The 24,278-nt window shown below is 35.8% G+C and overlaps 1 protein-coding gene and 1 long non-coding RNA gene across 10 annotated transcripts in view; one reads left to right on the forward strand and one right to left on the reverse strand.

The window, feature by feature from the left end:
• LOC112532900 overlaps nucleotides 1-22,691 on the forward strand; it is a 113,171-nt gene extending 90,480 nt beyond the window's left edge. Inside the window, exons 5-6 of the long non-coding RNA XR_003076435.2 lie at nucleotides 18,075-18,124; nucleotides 22,286-22,691. This is a non-coding gene — a long non-coding RNA (uncharacterized LOC112532900). The remainder of the gene's footprint in view (nucleotides 1-18,074; nucleotides 18,125-22,285) is intronic.
• BEND5 (BEN domain containing 5) overlaps nucleotides 1-24,278 on the reverse strand; it is an 840,137-nt gene that overhangs the window by 522,310 nt on the left and 293,549 nt on the right. The gene's annotated exons all lie outside the window — the stretch shown is intronic.

Raw genomic sequence — 24,278 nt, forward strand, 5'->3', positions numbered from 1 at the left:
TCTTAGAACATTGGATGGTTGTTTAGAGATAAATCTAAAAAACAATCACAAATCTAAATAAAGCATGTATTCTGCCTAACCAATACACAGAAAGAGTTAGGCACCTCTGAATGTGATTACACTACAGTCAGCACTGATGGTAAGAGGCAGTAGAAAATGCCAAGGACATGGGCATTCTGTATGCTTTGCTCCTCTGTGGACCATGATCCTCTACAGGATCACAGAACAATTCAGATTGGAAGAGACCTCAGGAAGTCATTAGATTCAATCAGGTTCAGCTGTGAGATCAGACCATGTTGCTTAGAGTTATATTCAGTCAAGTCTTGAAAACCTTCCCAAATGGAGACTGCATAACATCTCTGAGCAGTTTTCCAGTGCTTGACGATGCTTTCACTGTCAACTTTAGGACAGTCAACTTTAATGTTGCATGCTGTTGCCTCCTGTCTTATATGCATCATGTCCCTGAACAGCTTAAGGGAATTAGACACTTCCAACTTAAAGCGGAGTCTTGGAGACTATTCCTTTCTTCTAACACACACACCCTGGAGACAGCAGCAGTGTCACTTGTTATGTATTGTCAGTAGTAAGGCCAATAATTAGGAGACCCTCTGCCCAAGTGGTCTCCAGGAAATGGCAGCCAGTCTGCTGCTAGCTAGGCTAAGATGGGAATGGCCTCTCCTTACACACATGGCTTCATTTTACATGAAGTGGTTAAGAGACTTGTTGGAAAGAAAGTATTCAGCAGCCCAGTGGAAATCACCTGTGCAGAGAGAATTTGGTAGGGTTCTCTCTCAAGCCACCATATAAATACTTGTTTTCTGCAAAGTCTAGGAAGTTTCTGTGCTCTGATGACACTCATCAGATCAGGCACCACACCTGGCTGAGGAATACCCAATTTACAGGTCTTCTCAGAACACATTGCTTAGGACTCAGCTACTGATATTGTTATGACTAAAATACTTAGGGATAAATCCAGACACAGAACCAGATCCAGGAAATCCATAAGTCAAAACACAGGATCTTACAGACCACAAATGCTTGCAAAGCCAGACAGCCGCTCTAGAAGGACTTTGACCACTTTACTACTATACATGGGTTTCAAGAACTGCAGTCATGCAGGATGCTCTCTCATGTCCCTGTAAAAAGATCCATCTTCTTGATAAGGCAACTGGTAAACATTCTCTATACCAAAATGGTAGCAGTACCAAAACACAGTGGATTTAGGGTAGGCTCACTCATACTTTTGAAAAGATTAAATAAATAAATATGAGGGGGAAAAAATGAATCAAAAATAATCCCATTTTCAAAACATTATTCCCAAATTCTCCAGGTGGCACTGTGTACAAAATTATACATCTAAACTTAATGACTCGTCTTCCAATATCCAACATTATTTCAAAAAGTTAAATCTGAAAATATAGTGTATAGGTGTGATGTCATTAGCACCAATCTAAAAGAACTGCTTGCTGTAGTAAACCAAGGACTGCTCATGGCAACAAGCAAGCCCAGAAGGGTTTATAGATGCCATCATAATAAATAAATAAATAAATAAATAAAAACACATAGTATTTACATACTATTTTATTTTTCTAAATGTATCAATAATAAAATGCCAAACTATACAGTGAAAATTTATGTGAATTCTGAGAAATACCCTTATCTTTTGTGCATGTGTGCTGCACATGGATCCAGTGAAGAAATGGAATTCTGTTCTCCATAACTCTGAAAGAAATAAAGTAGATGTACTGATGATGTGAATGGCATATAGTTCCATTCTGCAGATTTTGTTGACCCATCCTGTTTTTTTGAGTAACATACAGTCATGAAATTTATCCTCCTATTTTCATACATATTTTCTAACACTTTACCACCCACTGCCAGATCAGCACTTTCACTCATAACCATGATCATAGTTATTCCTTTTGTTTTGCAGTAAATACCAATTAAGAACACCAAACTAATATGTTACTATAAAAAAAAAGTAAAAAAAAAATAAAATAGACAATATTTTTTCAGACTCAAACTTATTTCATTGTCTTTTCCATGAATCGGTAGAAAAAACACACTTGCCTATAACACTAAGAGCTGTCCTTGCCTTTCTTGGCAACTGAAGTAGATAATCGTGCCATGGAACTTACTTCGATTAAAGTAGCTAATTAGTTACCACTTCATGCAAATGATACCCACACCAAAAAGGAAATATCCTTACAGAAGGCTTTGTACCCAACCTGACAGGTGAAGTACAGGTTGTTTCTCAGCTTTTAAGTATTTTCAGGTTGTCTACTGTGAATAAAGGACTGCATTTCTGAACATGCCTTTCATACAGCTGAAAAGGGAACCTGTGGTTGCAGTGGGAGAGTGGGCTTCAGAAGACCTGTCCTCTGTCTTCAGCACTACTCATATATTGTTTTATGATGTTTTGAAAGTAATTTCATCTTTCCAGGTCTTCATTTCCTGCTTTTAAATGATAACACTGCCAGTTAATAAGATATCTTAAACCAGATATCACATATATTACATTTAAAACTGTGAGTTTGCCAAGGAAGTTATTTTAAAAGGTGCTTTATGTTTTTACTTTTAAGAAGATAATAGACTTTTTTACAGGTTCTTTAATTCAATGAAGAGAGAATCCTTGATCCTAGGAGACCAGTGGAAGTTGTCCACTGTCTGACAATACTTAATGGATCACAGCTATGAAGTTCACAATAGAGCACAGACTAATAATGAAATTCTAACATGACATGGCTTTTTTATTTCCTTTCTTTTCTTTTCTTTCTCTCTCTCTTTTTTTTTTTTTTTTTTAACTAAAATTAGTATTTTCCCCTTGAAAAGACATTACAACATTTCCCCATTATTTCTTACAATAAATCAACTTTCACCCATTAGTAGCTTGGTGACCTTTGCAACTTTTGAGTCCATAATTTCCATATGAATGGGCCGTGTTTTTTTTTCACAATAACCCCAATTCTCTCTCCTTGAATATAGTTGCCCCTAGTGCTACATTAGCTAATTCTTCCAAGAAGCCAGCTAGCAGGACCACAAATTGGCAGTTGATCATCCCCAACTGATGCCTCCTCAGTAGCTACGTGAGATGAGCAATAACTGAGATTTTTTTTTAAATTCAGATTTCGTGATCTCTGCTGCCACCAAAATTACTCTTTATGACCTTGTAACATGTGAACACTTCCTGTTTTATACAGCATCTAGCAGCTATTCTGCTAAAGTCTTGATTTTTAAGATTTGAACTCCTGGTTCTACTACATTTTTAAAACACATTGGACTGCTTTACTTATTCTTCTCTTCCTTCCTCGTAATAATACCCTAGATACTTTAAAATGGTATCACTTTTCTTACATGAAATCAGGCTTTCTGCCAGAATTTAGCTCTCTAGCTTGACCTTCTGGTCTTCTTTAGCATTTGCATTTAATAGTTAGAATATATGGATCTCTTATTTTAACTAGAATACATTTTACTATACACAGATTCTTAAGAGTATATTAGAAATGCAATTACATTCACCATATTGTTTAAGTTGATCTAAACAGTTATGCACTATCCAGACAATACAAATGTGGTTTTACAAACCTTTTAAATCAAAACAAGCCAAAAGCACATAAAAAGTACTGTGCCCATTAAGGATTTTCAGACTTTCTCCCAAGAAATCAAAGACTTTTAAAAATACCGGATATCTTTGTAACATGCTCAGTCCTGCAGCCACAGAAAACTACTGAGCAAAGTACTTCATGGACACACAAGAAAAGCTTATTTTCAGAGGTTCTTGCTATGACTTATCTCTCTGGAGAATATATAAGACAATGTCTTTTCCCACTGCAAAGCCTTTTTATACATTCTTTTCAGCCCAGGTTAGGAAAGAAAAAATGTCATTTTATCTCTAACTGATAAGTCTTCTGATTCAAAGTAAGGCATTTACTTAAAAGTAAGCTGCAAAATGGGCACATACACGTGTGCATATATATATATATATGCACACATATATAAATGTATATATATAATGTTATTTTACTGTCTATGTATATGTTATTTTACAGACTGTTGTCACATCACCTTAAAAATAAGGTAAGTATCCTACTTTCTGCTGTTCATGTATTCTCAAAAAATAAACCTAATTTTCTCACCTGTACAAATACATACACTTATGTTAAAAGTTGTTCTGCAAAGATGGTCCCATGATATTATTCTTCTTTGACATTTGGCCTACACAGCCCACTTTAGCTTAAATAAATGAATAAATAAAACATGCTTATCTTTAAAAAGATAAATAGGAATATTTTTTACACTTTTCTTTACATAGTTATTTGGGGTTTTTTTTCCACTGAAATTCATAATTTGGCTACAGCCACCTTACTGGTACAAAACAACCTTGCATTATGCTTTTTTTGTAAAGAAATCAAGAAGAAAAGGTATGCCATAATAAATTCCAAAGGTGAGGGAACACTTCTGTCACTGTTTCCTCTGCAATATCATAGCTTTGCTAATGGCAGCCTGCTGTGCAGTTAGGAAAAAAAAAAAAAAAAGAAGAGGAGGAAGAAGAAGAAAGAAAAAAGGAAAGAAAAGAAACCCGGTTAATTAGAGTACAGTTGCTGCTTTATTGCAGCATTACTGCTAAGTGCACTGAGATGCCTTCCCATCGGCAGGTGCCGGTGGTTGTACAGCTCATTTAGCCTGGGTGAGTAATGTCAGTTCAGGAGGAGAGAAAGGCTTGTGTCTTCAAACTTTCAATCTGCCTCCATTATCTGTGATCAAGGTGGAACCACAGGGGAGTGGAATTACTGGCAGGTCTAGGACAAGTGAAGAGGCAGTGAATCTATAAGACATATTAATCATCTTTCCCTTCTCTTCGCTGGCGCCAGCCTGTGCCTCCGACTCCCCGGCGCCAGGCAAATGGATTCTCTGTCCCCACAGGTACAAGCAAATGCCTTTCAGGGGCAAGTAATCAGAATAATAATTACTGACACTGCTGAGATCAGCCCTAACCAGTCCAAAAGGGAAGAGAAAATATTACGGGAGCAATGTACATCCCGAACTTTCCTACCAGTATTTATAGCATTAAGATATTTTTCAATTACATTAAGCATTTTCAAATTATATAATTCTAAATCTACGTGTCTCAGTACTGTAGTAGCATTGTTAACATTGCATGAATATATTAAATCTTTAGAGTTTCTCTTTCAAACACCATTTGGATCTGTGGCTGATGTGAAAATACCATAGCATTTATATTACAAGTGTTAAAATTCAGTCGAAACCAAAAAGAACGCAATCCTTGCATGTTTAGCTTAGGTTAATTCTGAAACAGAACACAATTCTCTGTTTTGTTATAGCTGTTCCTAATTGTAAATACAAAATGAGCATTAGTAGAAAAATTATAGTATACCCTATGCAGGTGAACGTATATCAATACATACAGGCAGATATATTTTAAAGGCAGAAGCACAATTTAAAGTCAACTAATTTAACACAGGACACAGTAAGCCTGTATTTTATTGGAATGTTCAGCATTTTTAGTCCCTTCCCAAAGCATTATTTACACACACAAACACATAAAATACAGTGCCACATCTAACCTACACAGAACAGAAAAACTAGTTCTATGCCAATTCAGCAATTGTATCAATACCTAAAGAGATCAGAAAAACAAAAGAAGGCAATTGGTTATACTTTGCATCGTGGATCATATTTTACGTTACAGCATACTGCATGTTACAGCGTACAATAGGAAATATTTCCTTCATCGTGATTACAATCAGTTCAATATCTGACTGTTGATGGTACTGAATTCAACACAGGAGTGAAACAGCAAAATTTCAAATTACTTGCCAGAATTACATGACAAAACTGGCTCATTAGCATGCACTGATTGATGAACCCTTCATCTAAACACAAATCTCAGCTTCAAGAGTTTACATCATAAAATATCTGACCTTGAGTTCAGCTTGGAGTTCGCCACACACCTGCAGCCATCTAAGCTAATATTTGTGCAGGCCACTTTGCACTAAGTACCAAAAGCAGTAAAAGAAAGATTCAAACAGTAACATATGTTCATTTATTTTCAAATCAGCAATTTCAAAGTTTACTGACAGAGAGTACAGAGAAAGGGAATGACTTGGAAATGCAAAATCAAATCAAATCGCTGCTTTCTTGGTGCTCAGCTGCAGCAGCAGCCGCCAAGGCAGCCAATGAGCGCTCCTTATTGATTTTTCCACTGGTCTTAAGTGACTTTGGACACTGATCAATGCTTTAAAAGAGAAATATTAAATCTCATAAAGAAAAATGCACATCTTACTAAAGAGCAGCAATGAAAGGAAAAGTTTGCCAATAGAGAGAAGGATGTACATATTTAATGATAGTCAGGCTTGCAGAACCCGTATGGCCAATCAAAGAGCAAAATTAAGCCTGCATCTTTTTTTGTGAGAAATGCAGAATGAACATTTCTTTCACGTGCTTTCACATCTATTTAGAATTTTATCTGTCCGAGCGAATAAGTGATGTGCCCAGGGTGATCATTGCTGTTAAAGATATATAGACCCCAAGCAGTTATAAAATGGCACTGAAAGTCTGCAGTTAGACTTCTGAAATAAAAGATGTTTCTAAAAAGACGGGTCGTAAGTATGAGTTTCATACCCTACTGCTTATTGTAGTTTATCTTATCCTTTCTTTTTTCCTTTTTTTTTTTTTTTTTTTTTTTTTTAATGACGACCATAAATTTTTCAGGACATTCATCATTAATTTATCAAATTGTGTGTATTTTTCCAATTTGGGTGTCTACAAAGGGGAACCCTGATACAAGAGCCAGCCCAGCTAAGACCCTGTGGATAGATACAGTGTATTCAGATATCAGCTGGCGTGACAGTGCCTAATCCTGAGTAACGTGCCCAAGAGCCAAGGGAATGCTATTTCTCTCCGTTGTTCCAAACAACAGATGCTGTCAATTAACTTTAAGCAGCGTCCAAGAAAACCCTTTTGTTATATTTTGCAGTATTATGCAGAAAGTGTCACCTCTGGAAATGAGGGAACAAGCTGTTTTTCATTATCATTCAATTGTCCCAATCAATCTGACAATTACAAAGAGAAAAAGTCTTAATCACTAGACACATGCTAGTTTCTGCTAGTTTTACCAGCTGCAAAGGAAAAAGAAAAAAGAACACCTCCACCCTCCCAAACAACAACAACAGAAAACCACGCAGAAAAACTCAAAAACAGTTTTCCTACTTTGAGATATAACCAAAAAAAATATACCTGCATTAGAGTGAAAGATAATTAAATACACAGTGTTATGATAAGCATGGGAACAGCCATCGCAACAAATTAGTGATTAAATCAGCTTCCGCTGTTGATTTACTGTGGCTTTCATATAAGTACCATTTGCTGTGTACAAAGAAGCAGTCATCAACGTCTTATTCATTTGAATACAAGAAAAGTTGTTCATTAAATTTGTGACTGGTGAATTTCCATACAATTAAAGAGCTGTATATATAAGCAGTGTAAGATCTTTCTGGGAACTGGTAAGAGAACTAGTGTAAATACAGATGGCCTGAGTCATTTACCCTACTTGAAAGGCTGAGGCTGCAGAGGCAGTGCCACAGCAAGGAGGGCAGGCTTGCTTTGCTGATTCTCCTCGGGAGCCACAGAGAATAAACACAGGAATACCAAACAGTGGATGTCAGCACAGTGAGATGGTGCAGCAGTGGCGGCAGTGGGTCACCACTGCTGGTGCAGATGTTTATGACTGTGGCATGCAGGCTCATATTCATTGCTGGTGAAAATGCATAGCTAAGGGTGGTAGCTGTTGAAAAACAGTGCTTTGTACCATAATTTTCTCTATCAAATAGTGCTATTGTGCTCTCAGTAGCTGTTGCAGTCACCATGGAAATAAATAGGAGGCATTACTTGCAGAGCAACCTACATATATTCGGACAGTAAATAACGGTTTCAGCATGCCATCGGAAGCCTCTTTTCGGTAACAGGAAAATGGTCTCTTTCCTATCAACGCCCAGAATAGAGCAGCAGACAACAGTTTTTGGAAGAGAACTGACATAGAGTCGCACAGAGACACGTACTGGATGTGAGTGACATCAATTAGAATAGGTATTCCAATAAATGCCAGGTATGTGACATCGAAAGTATCTATCTGATGCAAGTCCTTTAGCGTACGCCAGTTATGTTTTGTCATATATCCTCAAACAGCTCAACTGTCACTAAAAACACAGAGAAAATTCAGTATTCGGAGTATTCACAACCACGCTGTTCTGGTTATCAGCATCTAGCCATTAAAGAGGGGGCACAGATGGAAACTATTCCAGAACTACTGGTAACCTTGGTGAATAGTTCTGCCTGATGCCATTCCTGAAGGAAGCAAGGGTAACCAAAAGGCCCACTTTCTCTCATCTAACTGCATTGGATCTTAAAAAAAAAAAAAAAAAAAAAAAAAAAAAAAAAAGTTGAAATTCAGATAAAAGACTTGTAATCATGGCCAAAAGAGTGTAAGCAGACACAATTCAGGTACATAAACCTGGATTTCAGGTTTTGTCCTCAGGAAATCTACTAGTCACAATAATTCCAAACTCTATAGGGAAAGATATAAAGATCAATGCACAAAAGAGAGTCACAATAAGTATTAAAACAAAACATATATTTTACAGAAATCCATAAGACTTAGAAGAGAAGGCAATGTTATACCTGAGGCATGAAGAAGAAAGAACAGGTTAGCCTTTGTTATAAAAAAAATAAAGAGAGAGAACACTGAGGTACTGCATTTGGCAATCACACACACAGAGCTTTATACACTCAGACCAATAAATCTATGAAATTGCAGCACTGATCTATCAGGCAGTGAACATGGAGGTGGGAAAAACGAAGAGAAAAACAAATACTTTGATTCCTGGTCTCTCTAGAAGAAAGGCATGGACTCTCCAAAAGCCAGCTGCCTACAGTGCAACAAAAATAGTCTGTCAAGACCTGGCCTAAAATCACAAGAAGATGCTGATGGAAGGGGCAGTTGGGTCCAGAGTTTTCCCAAGAGGAATTACTGTGTGACTGACTGCAACACTGATCGTTCTTCTCTTCCAGCTTTTACTGTGAATGCTTCAGGCTAGTCAGGGTTTCACTAGAGATATATAAGATAAATCTGGTAAAAGGTTTTTGTCTCCCCTTGGCCTTTTCAAGGGGATTTTTTTTCTATTTCACTCCTAATTAATCTGCAAAATTTATAGAAGTCACTCTTAAGGATGCATCACAGTTACCCTGGGTTTGCTGACCAACTAAAGAGATTGTATTGCTATAGAAAGTATTTATTTAACAAGCTAAGGTTTCCTTTACTAGCTAGGCAGTATAAACCCCACATAGAATCACACTACCAAAATTTTAGTACCTTCTGTAATATAAGTATAGAAAATGGCATTTTAATTTTATTTTTAAAAGGTTAACATCCATGTATTATCATTTTAGATAGAGATAATGCATTTTTCTTGTGTGTGTACATCTATTCTGATAACATACAGGACCATCAAGCTAATTCATCTTTTAATAGATTTTTTTATTTGATTTCTAGTTTGTCAAAAGCTAAGAAATGTGAAGGTTTGTGATCCATTTATCTTTGCAGAAGTAAACTCTCTGTGCCACAGAATGAAATCCTTCTGTGCGATAAAACGGGAAGATGAGGAATCAACATCAGAATAGAACTAACATGTCTCCTCTTACATTTTATCTTGATAGTGGGAGAACTAAAAAAAAAGTACTTTTACTTGTAATTATATCTGATCTGCATATTTTTCTTATCAGTCTTTCAACATTTCATTTTATGTTGCTTCCTTCTTGGAAGCTATTCTCCATTCTACTGCCTAAAATTCACAGAATAAGGAAAACCCGAAGCAGATAACAAAGGCAGTAGTACTATAACACATATTATGAGAGCTGTGCAACTTCAATTTACAGTGGGATAATAATTGTGTTTATGTAAAACAGCAACTTTGGAATATGTGAAACTATTCAAAACAGAGTTTAAACAGAAGAATTAAAAAGGAAGTTTTCCTCTTCTGCTCTGGGCTGTGCATCCTGTGAATGGCACACGCAAAGAGCTGTAGGAGCGGGAAGAAATTCCTCATCTCACATTGTTTCCTCTTGGCTTTCACCAAATTTTCACTGCTGTCACTAAGGACAAGGCGCTGCTACCTCCTCCACAAGATATCTTCATATATATGTATACATACATATGTGTGTGTGTATATATATATTATTTTTTTAAAAAGAAAAAGAAAAAAAAAAAGAAAAGAAAAAGAAAAAAAACCTTCCAGAAGCCAATTAAATTGTAGGCCAAATGCTTGGGAAATTTTCTGTAAACACAGGAGGAGAGTGCCAGCTTTTTGGAAAGAGGCTGTTTCTAATAAACGTGATGGGGAAGGACTGCATAACACACTGCTAAGGGGAGAAAGAAACATGCAGCAGCTTTCTCAACAGAAAAGAATAAAATCTAGCCAGTGTATTATCAGAGTCAACAGAGTGGGCCTGGATTCATTTATCTGGGTAGAGGATTGAGAAAATAAGCAATATAATTTTAAAGTGACTAGAGAATCATCTGGCTACCAAAATTCAGAAATACTCTTATCATGAACATTTTCAAAACCATGAAAGTGGCCCTTTGGCTAGAATACCAGCATGTGCTTAGGGTGACTCAGGACCATTTCTTTCACCCAACAGAGACGAAAGGACAGACTGAACCACATTCAAAACCAAACAAAAACCCATACATGATAAAGTACATCATAATAGGGATGAATTTAAGATAAGCTATAGAACAGCTCCTAACCATTAATTAGGCATCTAGGAAGCATGCCCAAAGTGCCCAAAGATCATATTAAGATCAGGTAGGAAAGGACATTTCTTAGCATTTTCATCAGCATATTTTTGATCATCTCCTCATCCAAACCTACTCCAGAAGAACTCTTAACGCTCTCAATCCATTTATCACAATGGATGTACCAGGGGTTGAGACAAAATAATAATGAAAAATAGCCCACCTTTTCTGTATCTAAAAGCAGTCTAAGAGTCCTCAACGATAGTAATAAAGCAGGCATTAATGAGGAATGCTGATTGTTAATTTATTAGCAAGATATTCAAATGACAGTGAAGAATGGTTGTTAGAGAAAAATGACTATTCCATAGGAAGATAATAACACATAACAGGAATGTAAGACGTAGATACAAGCCATTGTATCATGTCCATCTCTAGAAGATTATAAGGGCTATTGTGAAGATGGCCTTACTGGAAAGCATGCAAAGCACAGAATGCACCTCTGCATTAGAAAACTAATTAAAAAGCCACAGAATAAAATAATTGAAAATACCTTTAACTAATTCAGATCTCTGACTGATAACAAAGCAAATTGCAAGGATCTGATACAAGTTCTTATTAAGTATTTTAACTTCAGTTTTTTCTGAATTATATAAAGTATTTTCTTTGCAAAATTAGAGCATTTTTATGCTTAATAACTGAAAGTGTAATGTATTTTATGCTATTATAAAATTGTGTAAAGGTTATTTTGCTGCTAGTTCACTGCATATTTTCATATGCAAATGATGCAAATTAAATTATCTCACATAGTAGCAGAAATTCCAGCAGAATAGTATTTTTAATATAAGTCATCATCCCCTCAAGTCATATAATAGATTAAGAATTGCTTCTGTATTTATATTTTTTCATTAAAAATAAAATGATTAATTTCACAAGTTAATTTACTTTCCCCATCACAACACCAAAATTGAAATTAAATTTTCTAATGCTTAGAGATATTAAAGACTCGTTTATTGAAAGCAGCTTATTGTTTTAGGTACATTTTCTTGATAAGTGCATGTTGACAATATACTACTACAATATTTTTAATGATTTTATTGAACAAATTGTGCATTGTTGCTTGGGTTTTGTTATGCTTATAGAACTCATATTTGTCTCCTTAGGAATACACATGAGATCTTACTCTCATTTTTGTACCACACTGAACATTTTACTAATTTTGACTATCTGAATAGGTTATTAGTGTTCCAATAACTTTGCTCATGTATTCCACTAAAAGGTCCGGCTGTAGTACAGCGGCTGACTCTTCTGCAGGCCTCAGTACACTTAGTGGAAGTGACCTGCTCCCCTCCCACACCATGTGCAAGCTTGTTTTTACTTTCACATGGCTTTCTTTCTATTATAACATAACCATTATTGCCAAAGACCATTATTAGTGAATCATAGTAATAGATTTCTAAGAATAAAGCATAGAAAACCTTCAGGTTTTTTTGTCACTCATCTTTTTCTCCAAAATCAAAGCCAACAGTTTTTAATATTGTGGCTTACTCTTTCTTTTATCCAAAAATGATAGTTTTGCTCTATGTTAAATTTTTACACTGTGCTAAACAAGGTCAATGAAGGCTCAGACTGGACATTTCTTTGGAGCGATTCTGTGTAAGGGGAACAAGAAATACAGATAGAAGGGATATTATCCCCTCAGTTAGACATGAAACTGCTTAGTGAATAAACCACTTGAAGGTTAATCAGATCTTCAACCAATCCCATCAACATGGATGTGATGAATATTTGATTCAGACTAATTAATACGCAAATCCAGACACTCTGTAGGTATTTGGAATAGCTTAGGCAGTGACCCGGAAAAAAATACAGATAGTAGTATGTCATACTACCGTGCTCCAACAATTACTACAGCCCCACCTAGGTCACCTTCACAAGTCCAGAAGACTTGCAGCTACCAATAACAGTAACCAATAATGATGGTAGATGCACTGTTGTTCATATTTATTTTGTTTTCCTAGAAACATAACATGGACCTCCTGGTTGTTTTTGTTCTGGAGAAGAATGTTCTCCAGGGTTAGGATACGTATAGATGGTTGATGTAACATTTTTTATTTTCAAAATTCTGAAGGCCTGAAATAAGATAACCAAAGACACTGGTTATATTTTCCTACAGCTCAGATTAGCAGTCTCACACACAGTCAAATAGTTTACAGGGGAAAAAGAAAAAAAAGCATTAATATAAAAGTGTAATGCAAAACTGGAGTTATTAGGTGATGAGGACAAATTAAGATGTCCAAGTACACTCTTCCTTCAGTGTTTGTAGGATGTCCTACCTACATTCTTCCGTATGTGTTTGTAGGACTGGACTCTAAAGAACAGAGTGGTCGAAGGGTCTTCACAAGATCCCTTAAGTCACTTCAGTTGCCGGTTTATAACTTGATCGCATTAACAGGTGCAGAAATAGAGAAGAGAGGAAATATCCCACTGGGATAAAGGAAAAATTGCTAACAGAACATCTCTAGCAGGTTTTGTTTACATATGAACCTGTGTCTTTCCAGCAACTGTCCACAGAAGCTATATTTTCATTTAAAAGTATGCAGCCTTAAAAATTAACTGCAGGAACTTCCTGGCATTACTGCAACATAATAAAAAAAATCCTGGGACGTCCAGCATTCATGTTATGTAGAGGTATAAAATGCAATAAAAATTAAACATGGAGATAAATTATTAGAGAAACACTTTATATCTGTCTGGGTTTCACTCAGAAAAAAAGAATTCACTGATAACTATTTCTTTATAAGAGGGCTGGGTTTTTTTTGTAGTGCAAAGAAATTCATATAAAAGATATTTAGAAACTACATAGGCAAATGTTCTCATTATGTTTTCATTACACATCCTCAAAGTATAACAAAAAGACATTTTCAAAACAAAAAAACGTCTCTGAATGAGCCAATATTTCAAAATGATAATACATGACAAAATATATCAAAATAATTATAAAAGTGATTCAGAGAAAATGACTGTACATATTTTAAGTTAAATAGCAAGCTGTTAGTCTAACCAAGAAAATCTTCTGCTTCTCATTCATTTTGGCTTACTGGACTTTAAAGAAGCAATGGCTGAGGTTGGGAGAGAACCACTGGAGACTGCCTAACCTAGCTGAGCAGGTTCAGTGCGAGCAGGACGGGACTCCCTGGATGGAGACTCCATGGTCTCTCTGGTTAACATGGTTTATCCTTCTCACCATAAATAAAAAAAATGAAATAAAATAAAATAAAATAATAAAATAAAATAAAATAAAATAGCAATATAAAACAAAACAAAACAGCTTTTGCCTTTAGAAGAAAGAAAGTTAGGACCTTAGTTTTAGGTATGCCAACATTTTCAAATTTTGCTCATAAAGAATAAATTGTGATCACAGACAGGCAAAGAAGGTATGTTAACAAGCAACAGGGAGTTGATTAATACACAGCTGAGGACCTAAAAATGCCATGAAATTCCTGGCAAAATATGTTAACAAGCAACAGGGAGCTGATACAGCTGAGGACAAAAATTCCATGAATTTGTTGGCAAATCCATATAAACTGCATGTGTTACTGCAGGACACTAAATGCATAGTCCTGCGAGATGCTGTGTATCACCACAACAATTAAACTCCTTGCAAACCCAAATCCTGTTCAGGGTTCAAGACTGTTCTGTTTAAGGACCATATTTTTATTACCTTTAGCACACTGTTTACACTTAGAATGAGTCTATTTCCTTTTAATTACAGTTTGGCAGATCACTGCTCCCAACTGTTGGTTCAAAGATGCCCTGAAAAAATAAGCCTTGAATTTACAGAAGAAAATTATTTCAACAACTACACACAGTTACAGTCAAAATCCCATCAAGAACATGGACTTCTCAGTGACTGACCTATCACACTTCTTTCTAGAACCTGGATGATCTTCAAGGTATGACAACTATTTAGCATCCCAGCTGGGCCAAACACTCAGCAGTGTGAATTACAGAAAATAAGATAGTGAATAGGTATATGTTTATATGAAAGCTGGTGCATCAAGACAGCCTAAATTTCATCTGACTTTGTAATTACTTACTAATATTGAACAAGTAAGGAATTTACAGTTTCATAAAGATAACAGACCATCTATACAAATCAAAGTAATATCATCTAAGAAATCTCTGAAGTAACAATGAGTCCAGTGAAACCCTAACACAGTCCTGGAATCAGTGTACGTACCCTAGCAATGGACCTCAGAATAAATCCTGCCTCTCTAGCCATCTTCTAGCCAAGATCCAAGATTGAAAGTTGAAGCTAACGTCATTCAAACTAAGAAGAGGGGGTGTATTTTCAAACATGATGATTATTGACCACCAAAAAAGGAACCTAAAAGTCTATTATCTAGCATCTGTCAGTCTCAGAAGCTTCTCAGATATACACTGTAGTCCAGACTGACTTTTTGGGGTCACTGCAGCATTTATAAGACTACTACTTTAAAGTCTGCTCTGTGAGATGCAATACCAGATGACCACAGTTGTGTGCAATATTCTCAGCATCAACAAAAGTAGCACTTCCTGCATTCTTAAGAGCATAGATATCATTTTACTTCCCCTGTATATTTCAGTCCTCCTAAAAGCAGTTATTCGCTATAGAAGGAGGAGAGGCAATAGGCTTTTGGACACTTTCTTGTGTACAGCCAATGCCATTAGCAAAGTGATCAGTATGTAGACCACTGTATAGTTCACAAAAGATAAACTCTATCCATTCAACTCAGGAAAATGTGGTAGGAAAAAAGGGGTAAAGGGAGAGAGGTCACACTGGGCTGACAAACACAAGCTAGCAGTAAAATGTTTACATTTTGATCCTATTTAGGGGTTGTATTTTTCAAGGTGGATCCAGAGGGGGAAAAAAAAAGCTGCCTGTCTTCTATTTACAATATATTTTCTTTAAAAATTATAAATTATTTTAGCTGGAACTGTTAGCACTATGCTGACAATGCTTAGTTCTATTGATTTTATGATGGAATATTATCTATTTTGCTGAAGGTTTTGCAGAGCTGTTTCTAATCCAGTGATAGATGTTGGCAAACTATCCTTAGGAATTTATATTCTGACAGTTCTTGCAGTCTGAATATAATTAATAAAAATGCTGCAACAAACTGCTTGGTGAAACAAGAGCATGGTTTGAGTCATTTCATTACAATCTTTGACTAACAAATTGGAATCAATTTGTAAAGAGAGAAGAAGAAATTATTTTGGCATTTGAAGTATATCTTGAATGAGCAAAACATATAAGATGCCTCTTCGTATACCCATATTTAACCCCTTGTCTCTAAGAGATCCATTTTATTACTTCTGGAATTACTTGTTGCAGTTTTCTCTTCTTGCCTTTCCTGGCTGCTCACCTATATCTACCTTCTTCCAACTCTCTTGAGACTCTCTATGAATCTTAGCAATAACTTGAAATATAATAAGTACAAGAAAGAATTACAAAACAACCTTTGGCTTTGTAGCAAAAGAAAAAGACAAAGCAAAATAAATAAATAAATAGGAAACATCATTTCAGTATAGAGCTAAGCTAGTTCGATATGGTTTCTGACACAGTTTCCCAAGAAATGCAACAGAAAATAAAAATATTCCACTTGAGCAAATTAGAAGTGGAACAGGCAGAGCATTAGATAGCATGCCACGTAAAACAAGGGCAAGGTTCTGAACAATGGAAGCAGCAAGATGTTGGATTTTGTCACACTAAGTCTAGCTTTTCAAACCATCTGCTCCTCTGGGGTGAAGGAGTTTGTAAAATGACCCTATACGTGACTAGACCATATAAAATACAATGGCTAGGCACATGGTTCTTAATTAAAATCAGTGACAAAACAACAAAACATCTGCTGAAGAAAACGCTGTACAATGCTTTACACCTTCGTAATATATTTTCAGTTCAAAGAATTTCTAACTTAATAATCCTACTTGAAGTGCTGCAAGTATTTTCTAAATTAAAACAGAGATAACTGTGGTTATATTTTTTATGCTGGAAAGGCCCTTACAAATTTTCTTTATTTGATAAGTCATCTCTCTTTTTATCATAAATGAGACATTACACTATAAAAGCAGAATAGCAGTGTTACCTCAGATTGGATTTTAACTGTGATTTAAATAAGGGTCTATAAAGCTAGAGCTGCTGATGGCTCTGGGACTTGCAGTTATACTTGGCAGCAAACAAAGAGCAGCTACCAAAGCAAGTGCCCAGATGAACTGATGCATATAAGAAAAATAAATATAACTTAGGAATATTTTATCAATGAACAGTAAGAAATAACATTTCTAACTTGCACTGAGTCTACCCTTCATGGCCTAAATAGAAAACATGATCTTGGGCCTGTACAGATGGACTGAAAATGACTCCAGGAACATTCATTTCTTGTCATTTTTAGCTAAGACATTTCTATTTCTATCTTCCTGGTATTATTTTAATTTCATAGTATGTAATTTTTCTCAACAAGAATTCTCCAACTTGTTAAAAAAACACACTTGATTTCAACTGATTAAAGTCATATTCAGTAGCAGCAAAGAGCAACTAAACAGTTTATTATTAATTCTAAACAGTTTGGAGATTCTATAGATACATAAAATAATCCTGCTTCAGTTTCATTTCCATATGAGCACACAAAGCTAGTTGCCAATAAAAATAAATTATCTGGGAAGCAATCAGAAAACTTCACAAACATTAAATAAAATGCCATAAGGTACTGTACCAGGAGTACCATACCATAAGGTATTGCATATGAAACTGTTTTAGCAAATATGCATTGCTAACACTCATCAAGGAAGAGAAGAAAATCCTAGCTTCTATTCCCCCAATCCTTGGAGAAGAAAGCACACTATAAATAGATGTTTACAAAACTCCCAATACATCGCTGTTATTCCAATATTTTACCATTGCTCATTTACAGCATCTGTCTTGCCTCCTAAATGTATGTGAGAAGTTAATGTTTAGAGTTGTGTAAACTCCACCACTTCTACTACTGTGACTTTAAAAAAAAATGTGTAAGCAAAAATCAAAAGCCTAAAGTATAAGTATAGCTATGATCAGGTAACCCACTTCACAAGGACCTCCCTGAACCCCAGTCACAAAATAAGAAATGCCCTTATGTGAAGGCAAACATATTTGACACTTGTGCCTGCAGATGGGTTTTGATACCTTCGCAGTACTTCTGATGTATCTTCAGTGTAATCTTTGGGATCACATCCTTCTTTTTAACAGAATGTATACCTAAGAGTGAGCCGAGGCACTGAGCTCTGTAAGTTGAACTGGTGAGTATTCTCATTTCCCACTGTAAATTGCCAAATAGACTTTGATTTACAATGTTGTTTTTTTTCCTGTTTGTAAAAACAGCTGCCTTGAGAAGAGTGATGTTAAAGTGACATTCAGAAAACTCACTTGCTAATACATCTTCATTAAACAGTTGGATTTGAATACTTAACCACAGTTGTTAAGTTTCTGTTGGATTTTTAGGATTCTGTACAAAGCAGAAGTTATTTTCCTCTTTAATGTTGGTGGTTCCCTGGCAGCCTACATAAATACTCCTAAGGATACAAAGGACTTAAAAGTAACGTTCAGGCACTGATTTAAATGCAACAGCAGTTAAGAAAAACTAAAGGTTTGAATCTTCTGACATATATTTCCTTGCATTTGCAAGTAGGTTAAATCCTGCAATTGAATAACTGCAGAGAAAGAAACGAAACTGAAGATATGAACATTTCCATTATTTCTTTTTCGTGAATTTTTATTTAAAATCGTCCTGTGATAATAATCTAACAAGGCTTCTTTTTTTTCAATCAAATTTCATTACTAAGTGAAAACAATCCCTTAAACTTCCTTTAATGGAGATTAGGCAAACAGCAAACTCAGTACCAGAAATAAGTAGTGCTGAAATTTGCCAAACTCTTCATTAGCCACTGCTACAAGACAGAGAAAATAAGAGTTTGTTATCATTTCAGCATAAGATTGCTCAGAGGATTTTCAATTTACCACTATAACCATTTTCAACAAAAAAAGGAGAGTAGAAAGTTTTTTTTTTAAAAAAAGAACAAGAAAAAAAAAGGTAGTAGCTTCTGCAATAAGCTTCCCTAAACAAAACATTATTTATTTTTCAGGTTTCATGTCCTTGATTAAATCCCAAAGAAACATTGTGGAGCATCAGCATATTTCTTTGTTAAACCAAAGGGACATTGTGAGGATATATCCTCATGCTTTCTTTCTGGCTGACCCTGGGATCAGCATAATATGCAGCTAGCATAACCTTGACCACTGCCTTTTGCATTCAACAGGGAGTTGTGTCTTACACTGCATATTCTTTCAAATTATCTATGTCAGTTTTTCTATTTTTGTGTGTTTAGACTGCTAATTAAACAAATAATTCAGCAAGTTAATCACTACTGGCTTGCTAAACAATACATCTTAATCCTAATTTTTGAAATATATATATAAGGGAAATCAACAGAAATATTTCCAAAACCAGAACAAGTTTAAGGGGTGGAGGGAGGGGATTAGAAAAGAAAAAAAGGGAGAAAGAAAATATGACTTAACTTCTCATGCCAGAGAGTTGATGTTGAAGTACATCTTTGGATGAGAGCTACAGGTTTTAACACACTTAATGAAAAGATCCCCAGATAATTCTTTTTAAGACATGCTCCATTCAAGCAGAAAAATGGAATAGTTCACATTTTAATTTTTGTATATGAAAATGCAACAAAGAATAAGAAATCATAAAGACCAAATGAACTGCCCCACCATTTGGGAGACTAAACAATCATAATATCCATTTTTTCCCCCCTAAGTTGAACATTTCTTTTCATTAGATTTCAAGATGAAATCAACAGAAAATTTCCACTGAGGAAATTTTGATTTCAGTGAAGTCCATTTGTAAAACAGCCCTTCAGAAATAAAACCTTCTTCTACAACTTCCACTAGCAGTAATGGTGCCTGTAGAGCCAACAGCATAAAATAACAGCTGAAAACAAGCTCTCTCAGCTATTAAAAAAGATGCCAAAAAGGAGATCTGGATGCTTGTATGAATTCTGATTCTCATTTGGCAATGGTCTGAAGGCAAACCTAATTAAAGGTTACACTTGGCTACGTTGCATTATCCAGACATTACAGACTATAATTGTTCTAGGCCCAGACAAGTGTTTTGTTCCTACAAAAAATATCAAATGGCTAAATTAAACATTTTTCTATTTAAAATAGTGGGCAAAACACCAATCAAACAAAAGAAAAATATATCAGAAATGTAGCTGTATGAGTAGCTACATAGTTTTGAAAACTTCCAGTAGTTCAATTTTTTTAGCAGACAACGACCAGAACCTCTCTGAAGTCTCCTGAAAACATCTGGAAAGCCAAATATGGTCAGGACTATATTTTTCCTGCATTTCCCATGTTATGGGGTGATTACTAACTCACTGACTATCCAACACTTCCAGCCTAATGGCTAACTGTGAGCTTCCAGACTCCACTCCCTGCACTGTATGTCTGTCTTTCATGAGATATTCAAAGGATAAAAAGAAATACTGTGGAACACCCAATGTCTGACACTGTGAACATTCAGGTATCCAATGCAAAACAGAGCTGATTTGAAAACATAAGAGGAGAGTATTACCATAGTTTGGTTGGTTGAGGCAATTGCTTGGGACTGAGGCAGAAGAAAAACATACATATTCTCAACTTCTTACACTCTAAGTAAACAGCTTTAGTTTCTCAAATATTGGGGAATAAAAAGGAGAAAACTCATGGTTTACTATACATTCAGAACTGGTTTAAGGACATTCACCAAATAAAATGCTGGTGAAAATTCACTGTGCAATTGTTATGGGCTGGCTTGGTGTGTTCATACACACATGTAAAAAGGACAGATGTTAGGGGTTGCTCACAATGGAAATCTAGGTATTGAGCTAGATCAGCGCCTACACAGCTACCTTGGAGCATCAGGCCTCTCAGGTGCAACAAGCACCCTAAGACTTAAGTTCTGATAGACTTAGATCTTCCCAGGTACTCAGGCCCTCATCCTAGCCCTCCCAAGATTAGCCTCAAATTTCAAATGGATTAGCCCCATCAAGGTGGAAAAAAGCATGTCAAGTGCCTGGTTTCAGCTAATAGTCCATGCTGAGACAGCTATTTGACTTCGCTGTCTTAGACTAAAACTTTCAGAGTTCTATTTGCTTAAAAACAATAGGCTATTTTTATGCACAGATTTTCAGTCTCTAACAGACTTGCATCTAAAGAGGGTGGCTATGTTTAGATATTCAACTATGTAAATATAGTGCCTTTAACAACCGTCTGGGTCCCTGAATAACACATGTTTACAGATAAATCAATGTTTTTTCTAAAGTTCCAGCTGGATATCTTTTACCTGAAATTGTGCAAAGTAGATCCTATTTTGCTTTACACATCATCAGTAAAATTCTCAGCTGAATTTTGACTGCATAATACATGCTATTAGTGACAAAGGAAGAGGAAGAAGCAAAACATTAGTTACTCTATTTTCAGGAGCAGGCAAAAACTGCAGGATCTGACTGCAACTGTCTGTACTTTCCAAGCATCTCCACGTCACGCGTTGTATCTTGCACTGGTAATAAAGGAGTACAAGTGTGAAACAAAGGACAGCCACAGACACATGTTCCACTCCTTTATGAAAGTCAGTGTTTTGGGATGCTAATGTTTTAAATCATTTTAGATTAAAATAGAAGATTTCATAAATAACATGAATTTTTCAGGCTCACAACTTCAAAAAGGACTTTGCGCTGGAAGTAAAACATCCAACACATCAAACAAATTCTAATGCATAGAAACTACATTATGTTAAAAGCAAACAAGGTTATGACCAAAGACAATAAGAACCTCAAAATTCATGGTTAGTCATGATACACCATATGTCCTCCACCACCTAACCACAACAGGGTGCCCTTTAATTACTCTGTTAATGTGATCTTTGTATCTAAGTGCTGGAGGACATATGGTACATTTCACTTGTAACCATGAATTTCATGTCTTCAACGTTTTCTGTCAAAATTCAAATGTTCTTTTAAATGTATACGCATATATGTTTGAATTTATATGCTGTCTTTGTCACCAATTTGAACCCCTTTACCATTCTGTACCTCAAACTGCAATATACACCATTCCAGGGGTAAACTGACAAAAGATTGAAATTATTACATTCTTACTGCACAAAACAAAACAAAAACATAATGACTGGGAGTGGGGGGGATGATGGGGCACTAACTCACAAGCTGTACAATAAGGACATTTAGTGTCAAACTTTGCAGCTGAGCTTACACAAAGAAATTCTAAGTGAATCAACTGTACTTCTGCTTTCTTCTTTAGGACTGTATCAGACAGCAGCATTGCAATTTATTGCCATATGCTGCTGTCTATTAAAGGACAATATTTTTAATATATTTTTTTTTTCATTTCAGGTTAAAAGGAAGAAGGTTGTGTCAGTCTGTTCAATTTGTCTTCCAATGACAGTTCAGATAGGCACCGATGAATGAGAATGCCATTCTGATGTGCCTAATGTATTGTAGGCAGCAATCAGATCTTTGGTATAAACAAGGTATAACAGGCTGAACATGGTATTCCTCATCTGAAAAGGTGTCAGTGTCTAGACAAAGAGGATGACATCCTTTAAAGTGCCTTTGGATATTAGACAGCGATTCAGTGCACCCTGGACTCAGATGGTGGTGATGTGGCTGATGTATGTACAGTCAAGACAATTAAGTTACATTAATCACATTCTGAGTCAATTACAGTTCCAGGGAGATTTGGGATTTGCCTTATGTAAGAAGAAGGCTCATTTTATGTTTCAGTTACAATAAAGAATTTCTCAAGCATCTCCTGTGCTGTTCAGGGGTTTAAATCAAAGACAGCTACCATGCCAGCCACTGAATTCTACAATGTTTCCTCCCATTCCCCCGTACATTTTAATATAAACAGCAGCCTATAAAGACTTCAAATACTGCTGCTCAGAATAAGAAGATAAAGATCAAATATTGTGTAGAAATGTAGGCTCAAACTGCACCATGCCATTTTAAAGATTAGGAAACTTACAGACTGCTCAGTTTTACAACGAACAGCAGTCAGCTAGAAAGCTGCAAATGTAGCTCTATGATGGGTCAAGTTTACTTTTTCAAGTTCAGTGCTGCCTACTGCTACTTTTAAATCAACCCACATTCTGATGCTTGTCTTTGATCTGCAAACAAATTTGAAATGCAGTTACTCACCTGGAGGAATATTATGTACAAAGCTGTATTCCAGCATTCAGCTCTTCTTAACCTGCACGCCATAAGCCCCTGATCTAAGCTAGTTTTTAAAAGGACCAAAACAAAATAATCTCAGAATTAATCATAGGAAGAGAACTGTCAAATTCAAGGACACAACCAGCTTCCTCTCTATCAATGGCTAATATATTGGCATTTTTATATTGCCATGAATGATTATAAGGAGGACTGCTCCTAGCCCTCAGTGTATGACCTCCACTGAAAATAAGGGAGCAAAAAGAACTAAGGCAGGAGGAGACAAAGTTATTGCAGATTTTGTGAGTAAATTCCACACATTCTGACACAAAATGAAAACTCTCTGCAGCCATTTATGATTCTGTTTGCTTGAAACTATGCCAACTGAATTATAGTTGTTTGGCACCAATCTGCCAAAATTCACAGGATAAAGCTAAATGTTTACAAGATAATGCGGCTCACTACACAAGATGGCTAACAGCACACTCAGCTAAAGATTCACAGCTATTCAGGAAAAAAATACAAAGTGGCGAAAACAATTTTCTATGAGACAGCTTTTAAGACGCAGCTCAAGACAGATGAAACCACCAGAGATTACAAACAAATTGTCAGAAATTGCAGGTTCATCATTTCAGAGACCCTCCAATTGGCCAATATCTTTCTACAATTACCTTCAAAGAAATATTCCATTTCTGTTGACAAGAAACTCAGTTTTCATACTTGCGACTTTAGAAGACCATTTGAGCACAAGACAAGGCCGAGCTGGTAGGTCAAATTAATTACAACTCTGTCTTATTACAGTTTGTATACCAGGAAACTGTAACTGCTCTGAATTCATATATAGCACAAGAAAACATCATTTGAAGTGGAAAATTGAATGGAATAGAATGTGAAGGATTAGTTAATCTCAAACAAAGTAAAATACATGACTTTGAATCCAAGTTTCCTTGTGGGAGATCAAGGATTATGCTTATTTTAGCTCTGGGAAAGTGAGTCAGATTTCTTCAGACAAATACAAGCATCAAAAACAAAACTAAAAAGGGAAATTCAAACATACTCATTCTTTACTATTATTGTACCTAGAGCTATCAAAAAATGTTTTAGCTTAAAAATATGACATTAACATTTTTTAAATGCTGGGGGTTTTTGTTTTTTAGTAATGGATACTTCGGGGAAT

The sequence above is a fragment of the Gallus gallus genome, chromosome 8 (assembly GCF_016699485.2).
Source record: "Gallus gallus isolate bGalGal1 chromosome 8, bGalGal1.mat.broiler.GRCg7b, whole genome shotgun sequence".
In the NCBI taxonomy this organism is placed as follows: Eukaryota; Metazoa; Chordata; class Aves; order Galliformes; family Phasianidae; genus Gallus; species Gallus gallus.